This window comes from Varanus komodoensis, unplaced genomic scaffold (assembly GCF_004798865.1).
Source record: "Varanus komodoensis strain SLA01 unplaced genomic scaffold, ASM479886v1 scaffold15, whole genome shotgun sequence".
Lineage (NCBI taxonomy): Eukaryota > Metazoa > Chordata > Lepidosauria > Squamata > Varanidae > Varanus > Varanus komodoensis.
In genome coordinates, this window is record NW_025335440.1 from 16,545,972 (window position 1) to 16,555,668 (window position 9,697).

At 43.2% G+C, this 9,697-nt stretch overlaps 1 long non-coding RNA gene across 1 annotated transcript; it reads right to left on the minus strand.

Annotated features, from left to right (window-relative positions):
* Positions 1-1,739: 1,739 nt before the first annotated feature.
* LOC123020914 lies at positions 1,740-7,224 on the minus strand. Its single transcript, XR_006414217.1, has 3 exons — positions 6,947-7,224; positions 2,567-2,715; positions 1,740-2,019 (listed from the first exon to the last, which is right to left on the minus strand). It is a non-coding gene; the product is annotated as an uncharacterized LOC123020914 (long non-coding RNA).
* Between the last annotated feature and the right edge of the window lie 2,473 nt (positions 7,225-9,697).

Below are 9,697 nucleotides of genomic sequence, written 5' to 3' on the forward strand. Positions count from 1 at the left end.
GTCCCGGATGCTTGGCGCTGCCTCCCAGAGCGCCTGTCTCAGGCCGCCACTCCCCTGCTTTCATCCAGTCCCTCCTTAAAGCCCAGCATTGATTCAGGTGCTTTGACCAGGATGGAAAACTTATTCCCTAAAATGGGTGATCAAACCATTTCCCATTCATAGTTTGCCTCACCGTAACCACAGGAAGCAGAGCCTTCTTCTTACTATCACATGATCTGCAGATTCCTCCTTTTCTGTTGCAGAATTCAAGGAGTGCAGAATTGTGCACCCTGTGCTGAAAATGCAGGAGGAGACATTTTTCTTCCTTTCCCATAATACTAGAAGCCGAGGTCATCCCATGAAGCTGATGGGTGGTAGAATCAGGACAGGTCAAATGTGGTCCTTCACACAGTGCAGGGTTTAATCATGGAATTCACTTCCACGAGATGCAGTGGTGGCCACCAATTTGGATGGCCTTAAAAGGGGATCGGACAAATTCATGGAGGAGGAGACTACTAGTCCCGATGGCTCCATGCAAGCTCCACCATCCAAGGCACTACGCTGGATGGAGTGGGGACGGGTTGCTTCATGTCCTGCTTGTGGGATCCTGTGGGCAGCTGGTTTGGGCAGTGTGTGAACAGAATGTTGGACTAATGGATGGTATGTGGTTCCCCTCCCCCTCCTCTCCTCTCCTCTCCTCTCCTCTCCTCTCCTCTCTCTCTCATATTAGATTTATATCCTGCCTTTTTCTTTTTTAAAGAACTCAAAGTAGCTTACATAATTCTTCTCTTGCTGCTCTCAGTCTTATCCGCAGAGCAACAACCCTGTGAGGTAGGTTGGACTGAGAGTCTGTGACTGGCCCAAAGTCTCCCGGTTGACTCCATGGCTGAGCAGGGACTATTTATTTATTTATTTTTCAATTTATAGCCTGCCTTTTTCCTGCAAAGGGCTCAAGGCAGCTTACATCTCCTCCTCCATCTTATCCCCACAACAACAACCCTGTGAGAAGGTTGGGCTGAGATGCTGTGACTGGCCCAAAGTCACCCAGTTGGCTCCATGGCTAAGCGGGGACTAGAACCCGGATTGCCTGAGTCCCAGTCCCACGGTCTTAACCACTACACCACACTGGCTCTCAACTAGAACCCAGATCACCAGATTCTCAGTCTCATTCTCTCAACCACTACCACACACTGGCTTCTTATATTCTAACACCTTTTTAATGTTCTTACACATTAGCTTTCAGATAATGTGGCTTCATTGTTTAGTCACTTTTAAAAATTCCCATCCCACATATTGCCAGAACAAAGAACTCAAGAATTGCAAAAACTTGCAGAGTTTGTGATCTTTTGGTTGGCCCAATAAAGGTATTGCAGACAATATGGCTTTGGAGATTTTCTTACAATCAGCATGGCTACCTTTGCATGAAAAACAATATTTTATTGTGATTTGTTATTTGGCTGTCTGAGCATCTGAACTAAGAAACCATTGCCTTAGTTCTCAGAACTAAGGAACTGTGGCCAATAAAGCTGCACATTCATTCTAATCATTTGCAGGACTAGCCCTTGACCAAATGAATGCACAGACAGGGAGTCTCTTTGGCCAGCCATCAAAACCCCCTGCCTTTCAATATCTTATTTTTATAGCATTTGTAGCCCATTTCACAACAATTTATCCTCATCCTAGATGGTGTTATATTTGCATGCAGTTCTTATCTGATCAAAGTCATGCACATTCACACCATTGAATGGACACTGAAGTGGTACATTTCCCAGACTTTTACTATTTATTAGCACGTACACATAGGTCAGCGTTCCCACCTTTACAAATAAATGTATGTTGTGTATTCTAATTGTTCCAGCTGTCGGATGGATACTGAGTTGGGAGCACACAGCAGATGCCCTTCGATCCTCACCTCCAAACCCTGGCACACCTGGATCACCTGGCCCTAAGTCAAGCCAAGCTGTGTGCCAAGCTTGTGGTATGGTATGGAATATTCCAGTTGTTAGCTCTCCTGAGCAGCAGAAGCACTCTTTTAGATCTCTGTGGGATGGAGATGGGAAAGAAACAGCTGAGCACAGGAAGATTCAGGAAGGCCCAGAACTCCACTTTTGATGCATTCAGTTGTGAAAATGCAGTTAACGGCAGTTTGTTTTGTTTTCTTTCATTTCTGTACCGCCCAACAGCTGAAGCTCTCTGGGTGGATTACAAAGATCAAAACTTTAAGAAATACATTACCAATGCCATGGACATACAAGAAAACAAATGGATACCATGCAGAGAGGCACAAATAAATCTAAAACAATCTTACGCAAACAAAAAGGAAATATTTGTTACTGATTAACGCTGCATCATATCCTGCCAAAGAGAAAAGAAAGTTTTAACCTGGCACCAAAAGATCACAACATTTGCTGTGATTACTGTCTATGGGCCTTATGCTCACAGGATCATCCAGCCAGAGGGGGCCGATAGGACACCCTTATGATGTTCCTGAAGCACCATCAAGAGGTCTCTGTTCCTTTGAAGAGCTCTAGCACTGGAGAACCCATCACCTTCTGAGTAATTTCTTCCATCTTCGAACTTCCCTTACCATCAACACATTTCTCTTAGTGTTCAACCATAACTGAGTCTCCTGGTAGAATCTCCTGGAACTTAAGCCTTGTCCTTTGGGGTGGCCATCATCCTCTTCTACAGTAGCCAGTAGTGGCAACTTGGCACTGATTCAGGAGAAGAAAGAAGCTGTAATTGGGACAAAGAACAAGACAAAACAACAACCAAACAGAGAGAGAAAGAGAGAGAGAGAAACAGACTCCCTTAAAATCAAACTGTAGTAAAATAAAATGGTGCTGAAGCAGCAGCAGCCTGAGGAAATAGTTGTGTTGAATAAGATTGGAAAGGGGGCAGACGTTTATAATCAGCCTTTTGCTCAGGATAACTGCCCAAACTTGCAAAATCACCGGTTTCAACCCCAACCACAAAACTGGCACATTTTAATGCAATTGTAGGTGTATTTAATTTATACCATATGCACGTATTGTTTCTTGCAACCCATTCCAAATTTGACACAACCTTTGCTACACGGCTAGTAAACCAACCTATCACCATGGCGTGATTCTCATGTTTGTTACACTAGAGACCTTTGGTCATGGTCCAACCCAGTCAGTCAGAAAACTGGTTGAACTGATCCTAGCTCAGGATTGTTCCTGATTTTATTAAGGTGCATAGCAGCTTGCTAAAGCACTTCTATGCTCATTAGGCCTTGCTGCCATGAATAGGTGTTGAGCAGTGCAGCCTTTATGCACTCAGAACTATAGAGGGTTTTATTTATTTATTAGATTTATATCCTGCTTTTTTCCCTTACCATGACCTCAAAGCAGCTTACCTCATTCTCCTCCTCCTGCTCTCAGTCTTATCCCCGCAACACCAGCCCCGTGAGGAAGGCTCAACTGAGAGTCCGTGACTGGCCCAAACGCACCCAGTTGGCTGGGTGGCCGCATGGGGACTCAAGCCCAGGTCACCTGAGTCTCAGTCCTGCACTTTTGAGCACTACATCACGTCGGTGGTTTAAACTCTGTGGGTCTCGTGTCCTCCAAAGCAACGCGCAGTGGGGCATTGCGGGACTGGTAGAGAATCGGGGCAGACTTGGATACTGAGCATTATCCCTGGGGCCTTCGTCCGAGCGCCAACACAGGGGGAGGTACAGAGGGTGGCCACAAGGGGGAGGGGGCTCCTCTGCACTGGTGCCCATCTATGGAACAATCTCCCTACTGAGGACCACCTGGAGCCACACGTGTTATCCTTTGGCACCAGGCCAAGGTGACCTGTTGTGCCCAGTCCTTAAAGACTCACCTGAGCACCCAGAGGCTTGTGGGAAGTACCCATCCCAGGTGTTTTCACAGAGCCATCTTTTTGTTGTTTGTTTTTAGTGGTTTTGAACTTTTTAATGCTTCCTTGTTTCTATGATATTTTATAATAGTTTATTATCTTGGATGTGAACCATCTGGATCATTTCTGCTATAGGACAGTATAGAAATGAAATAACAGCAATGGGAAAAGCTAATCTCATCACCACCTTTGGATGATGCCTATGGAACTTTTCCCATGAATACCACTTTTAGTCCTAGTCTATCTGGATATCCCATCATTTCATCTGAACTTTGTTGAAGAATGTACCTCCAGCTGCAATAGGAACAATTCATCTCACATGGAAGCATTCCAATTTAACCGGCTTTGAATTAGATTTAAATCTCTACCTCTGATGTTTCCATAGGCTCGCTGCAAGTCTACAATTAACACCATTCACAAAGATTTGTGGTCCCTTTTGCTTCTGACTTTCAAGGGAGGAAGGTGGCTAAGAGGCAGGATGTGATTCATAATGACACATTTTGTGGCTTGAATGTCTCATGTTCCATTTGTCTGAGAATAACCAGAGAAAGGACGGCAGAGAATGAAAAGGGCTGGTGGTACAGTTGTGGTGTTCAAATCCTGGTTCCTCTGCCATGCTCTAAGGTTTGGACATCATCATCTCATTGAAACATTGAGATGTAATCAAAGTGAAACAAAAAAAGGGAGTGGTTATGAATGCAAAACAATTTTAAAGTATCTCTGTTAGGGCCTCCATTCATCAACCTTCATCATCCGTCTTTTTATAATAATGTCACCATTTTTCACCAAAAAGACTGCTTAAAAGCAGAAGCAAGACTGGAGGGTCATAATGTTGCCTCAAGAAGTCACAAGTTGTGAGTAGGAAATGGCCAGCACACAATAAAATCTTCATGTAAAATAGCTTCTGATCATCTTCCAACTTTGGAAGGCTGTCACACGGATCATACAGAAAATTAGTGTTTCGTTACTTTTCTGGGTACCACCCAAATCAATGGATTCAGGTTCCAAAAAGGAAACAACAAAAAATCTATTTGACAGTAAAATAGACTGCTTCAGAAGGTGGTCGACCTTCCTTTGTTGAAGATCTTGAATCAGAGACTGGATGGCCACCTATTATTTATTTATTTATTTATTTATTTATTTATTAAAACATTTTTATGCCGCCCCATTCGCCGAAGCCTCGGGGCGGCTTACAACATAGATAAAACAAGTTAAAATCCATATAAAATAATCTTGATTAAAACTCACATTATAAAATAAGCCGCCCTGGCCAGATAAAATTCAATTGTATTTAGCATTTAAAATGTTGCTTAAATAAAAAGGTCTTAGCCTGGCGCCGAAAAACAAATAACGACGGCGCCAGGCGGACCTCTCTGGGGAGCGCATTCCATAACTTAGGCGCCACCGCTGAGAAAGCCCTTCTCCGAGTAACCACCCTCCTAATTTCTCTCACGGAGGGCTCCCGGAGAAGGGCCTCTCCCGCCGATCTCAGGGGGCGACTGGGCAAATATGGATGTAAGCGCTCCTTCAGGTAACCAGGACCCAAGCCGTTTAGGGCTTTATAGGTCATTACCAACACCTTGAATTGGGCCCGGACTTCAATGGGGAGCCAGTGAAGCTGACGGAGAACTTTTAAGGACACAGTGCTATCAGATCTCTGAATCAGAAGAACGTCATCTTTTGGATCCCTTCCAGGTGCCTAATTCTAGAAGATTTCTTCCTAAAACAAATGGCATACTTAATCTGTTATTTTTACCCTTTGCAGGATTATGTTACATTTCAGTGGTTCTTTTGTGTTATCTTGAAAGTCAAGAGTTCTGTCTCATGGTGCAAACATTCTTGGGCTTGTAACTACAGAAGGACCTTTTCCATGAAGGTTTCTTCAGTACTGACCAGTTCTAGCTCATTGTGGCCCCTCTACTTCTGCTATCGAGGATGCTTGAAGACTACAAAAAAGCAGGGTTAAATTGGGGAGTCTACTCAAAGGTTATGCAGAGTATTTTAGGGAAGGCAAGGATGGGCAGAAGGTAAATCCTGTGATATTTTGAACTTCAGCTCCCAGGCACCTGAGGCAGTATGGCCGATGATGAGGAAAGCTGGAGATACATGTTTGAAGATCTATTTCCATCTCACCTTTGATGGACAAAATGAAGGAGCTATTTCCATGTGGCTTTGGTCTATGCTGCCCTGGAAGCATTTGGAATCTTTGAACGATGTCTTTAGGTCCTATTATGGCCTATCCTACATGCTTACTACCCAGTCAAGAGCAGCATAACAATTGGGCAAGAAGGACAAATTCTGCTATATTGGCCCAAAGGCTATTTGTCACTGATCAGAGATAAAACCTTTTTCCTGTGGGACGGAGACCAAAGTAAGAAGCTTCTGGCTGAGTGCGGGAATCAGACACAAACCTTGGCTTCAATTCAGTTTTGGACAATGCCTTGAACTTTGACTTCCGCAGATTACTAGCACTGTATTCTCATGGTTCCTCATTTATGTATTTATTTAAAAAATTGTACACTGTTCACTCAGCCATGTCAGCTCTTTGAACAGTTACATTCAATAAAATACCAAAACATAATGTGACACACTAAAAACAGAATAACAGTCAATAAAACATTCCAGTTAAACAATAACTAAAACTAACCAGAACAATTTGAAATGTCATTAAGCAAATTAACAAAAGTCCCAGTAGAAAGCAAAAATAAAACAAAAACTAAAGCAAAGAAGCAATAGGTGTTAATTGCCATCTAACCATTAAAATGCTGAGAAAATGGAAAGTTTTTTCCTGGCACTGGAGCATATACAGCATCAGCACCAGATTTACTTCTCTGGGGAGTGAGTTCCATAGACAAGGTGCCACTGCTGAAAAGACCCTTCCCTAAGTAGCCACCCTCCTCACATCCTTTAAGGGTGGCTCCTGGAGAAGGACCTTGAAAGATTATCTTAAGGCACAAGAAGGCATATATAAGTGCAAGTGGCATATACACACATGCAAACAGGCATGTGGTACACATTTGGCACATGCACACAAGCCCTAAGGCACAATCATTAATAGAAAACCCCCAGAGTAAGACATGCTCACCCCTTCATGAAAGGCACACCTGCAGGGAGCTTCTGGTCTTGCTCAGGGATGTGTCTGTGAGAAACATCCAAAAGCAGGCAGGAATCTGAGTCTGTGCTTGATGTACCAAGTCTGCCTTTGCTGGTATTTTATTGTTGCTAGGTGAAATCAACCATCCAAACATCCATGCCAAAGGAAGATAAAAGTCTGTCTTGCTCTGTTGCAATATATCTGGAATACTGTATGCCTCAGAATCTTAGTTTAAGAGTCATGGATTTTTACCATCAAAGCTCTGATGAAGGCAGAGTTACGTTGTGTTGTATTGTGTGTGTGTGTGTGTGTGTGTGTGTGTGTGTGTGTGTGAGAGAGAGAGAGAGAGAGAGAGAGAGAGAGAGAGAGAGAGAGAGAGAGGAGAGGGGGCGGGGAGAGAGAGAGGGAGGGAAGGAGGGAGGGAGAGGAGAGAGAGAGAGAGATTTTTTCAGGACTAATGCCATAGTTCAAGTATTCTAGAGTGCTCATACTTGTTTTTTTTAGCATGCAGTCCTGTGTGTGTTTAGATGGAAACATGTCCTACAGCTTCCAGCATCACCCAGCCCAGATTTGTAGGGCTTTATGCCTGAACATGCATAGGTCCCCGATCTAAACATTCATTCCCCCCATAGGAACTGTCATGCGCCTGATGTTGAGATGAGCTTTTTCCTTCTGGTAGGAAGGCTTACGGGCCATGGTGGCTTGCTCTTCACCAAGCCTGATGCCAGATTTCACGGACCACTTTGTTCAGACAGTGCGCTCCAGCTGGACAGTGGCCCAGGATCAGGCAAGTCTCAACACCCATGAGCAGAGTGCTGCTCAAGAACTCCTTGCCAAAGATTTCAGCATTCCTCTTGCAGAGTCTGCCAAGAATTAGCACTGCAAATTCCCAAGAAAAAAGAAGAAACAGAAAACAAACCAAAGAACCCCAATCTGGCTTCTGACTTCTGTTTGGGGCTTAGTTTTGCTTGTGGACCAATTTCCTATCACTGTGGAGAGCAGGTGAATGTGCTCTTTCCCTCTTCTTATCAAGCACAGAACAAAACATTACAAGTGGGATTCACGTATTGAAACTTGTTCAGTTATAGAACAGTGTAAATACAAGAAACTTCCACTAGAGCAGAGGGAGACGCATCCTCCCAGGAGATGTCCCCACATGGGAACATCCCCTCCTTCTCTCCCCTTCAGTAATGCTTCTGACTCCACCCTGGATCTTGCTGCTTGTAGGCAAGATGTTGGGAATTCTGGATATGTCATCATTGGACTGCCCGAGTGGGACAAGGAGTTCTTCCGGCATCCGCTTCCCCTCCTATCCTGAAAAAATGTCCACCCTTGCCAAGGTAGTCAGATTCTCACGCTCTGCCCAAGAAACTTCACTAGGTAACCTTGGAACAAGTCACCCCCTTCCACCTCCTCTTCTGAACTGAACGAATCTACCTGAGCAGACGTGGGTGTGAGAGATGGGCCCACTCTCTGCAGTAGCTAGTTTTTTTTCTCCCAGGCTATACCTCCTACCTTGGACTTGTTCATGCAGTTAGGAATGGGTGAATCTGTGAATGTTAAAATCTCTCAGTCCCTTATTTCCTAATCTTGAATTCAGTTAGCCCCAGACTTCAAGAAACAACTTCTCAAAAAATCCATGCATATTTTTACATCGATCTCTCCTACCACATTAATTCTTAATGCAATATCAATTAATATCCGCATTGTGTTGCAAGCCATTTTCCAGATATAATGCATTTCTGAATGTCATTTTTCATTAATACATGCATGTTTGTGCACATTTGCCCCTAATAAATTCATTGTTTGATGGGAGAATGCCATCCGAAAATCCAAGGAAGTGTGACATTTAAAAGATAACTGTGTTTCACCTTGCATATTGCTAGAGAAGTGTGAAATTACAGTGAAACGTGAACGAGTCAAATTTGTCCTTCATCCCAAGGGTGGAACCATCAGTTCTGGTGGGAACATCACACCCACGTCCTCAAAAGCTTCGCAGTCTCTACCTCCACACAATCCAAGGTAGCTACTTTCAGCGTCGTGTGTTTCCTCCTCACCCTCAATTAATATCTCCCCAAATCTATGGCAGCTGGTTAAAAATTCTTGCAGCTAAATGAGTTTTAGAAAAGGATTTTTTAAAGAAATTGGTAAAATATTGAATTTAAATATTGAAGTTTGCCCTGGATTTGCATTATTGTTAATATTTAGAGAACAGATGGGGCAAAATATGAAAGAATTGATGATAAATTTATTAACAGCAGTAAGAATAATAATAGCAAGGAATTGGAAAACAAAAGGTGCCTATCATATAGCTGGCTGATATAAAGAAGTCTGGAATATGGCTATTAATGAAAAGTTAACTTGTGATATTAAATGGAAAAAAGACTTGACAAGTGAAAATAAATTTGAAAATATTTGGAACCCTTTTATGGAATACATTTTAAGAAAGGAAAGGGGTGTGAACCGTAAGAGTTGATGCAGTTCTGGAAGGGAAGTGGGGCAACCTGAATGAATAAATGATGTTACATTTAGTAATTAGAGTTGTTGGTCCTGGTGGAGGTCGCACTGATGTTGACGTGTTGTTTGATCAGTGATGTTTAGCCACAATGGTTGCTATTGTGTTAAAAGGAGGAGAAAAAGAAGGAGAAACAAAACAAACAAAAAACGCTTGTTTCTCTGGGACCCAGTTAAGACCATGCCATTGGGATTCCCAATGCATGCCATCACTCCCTTTCACCTTCT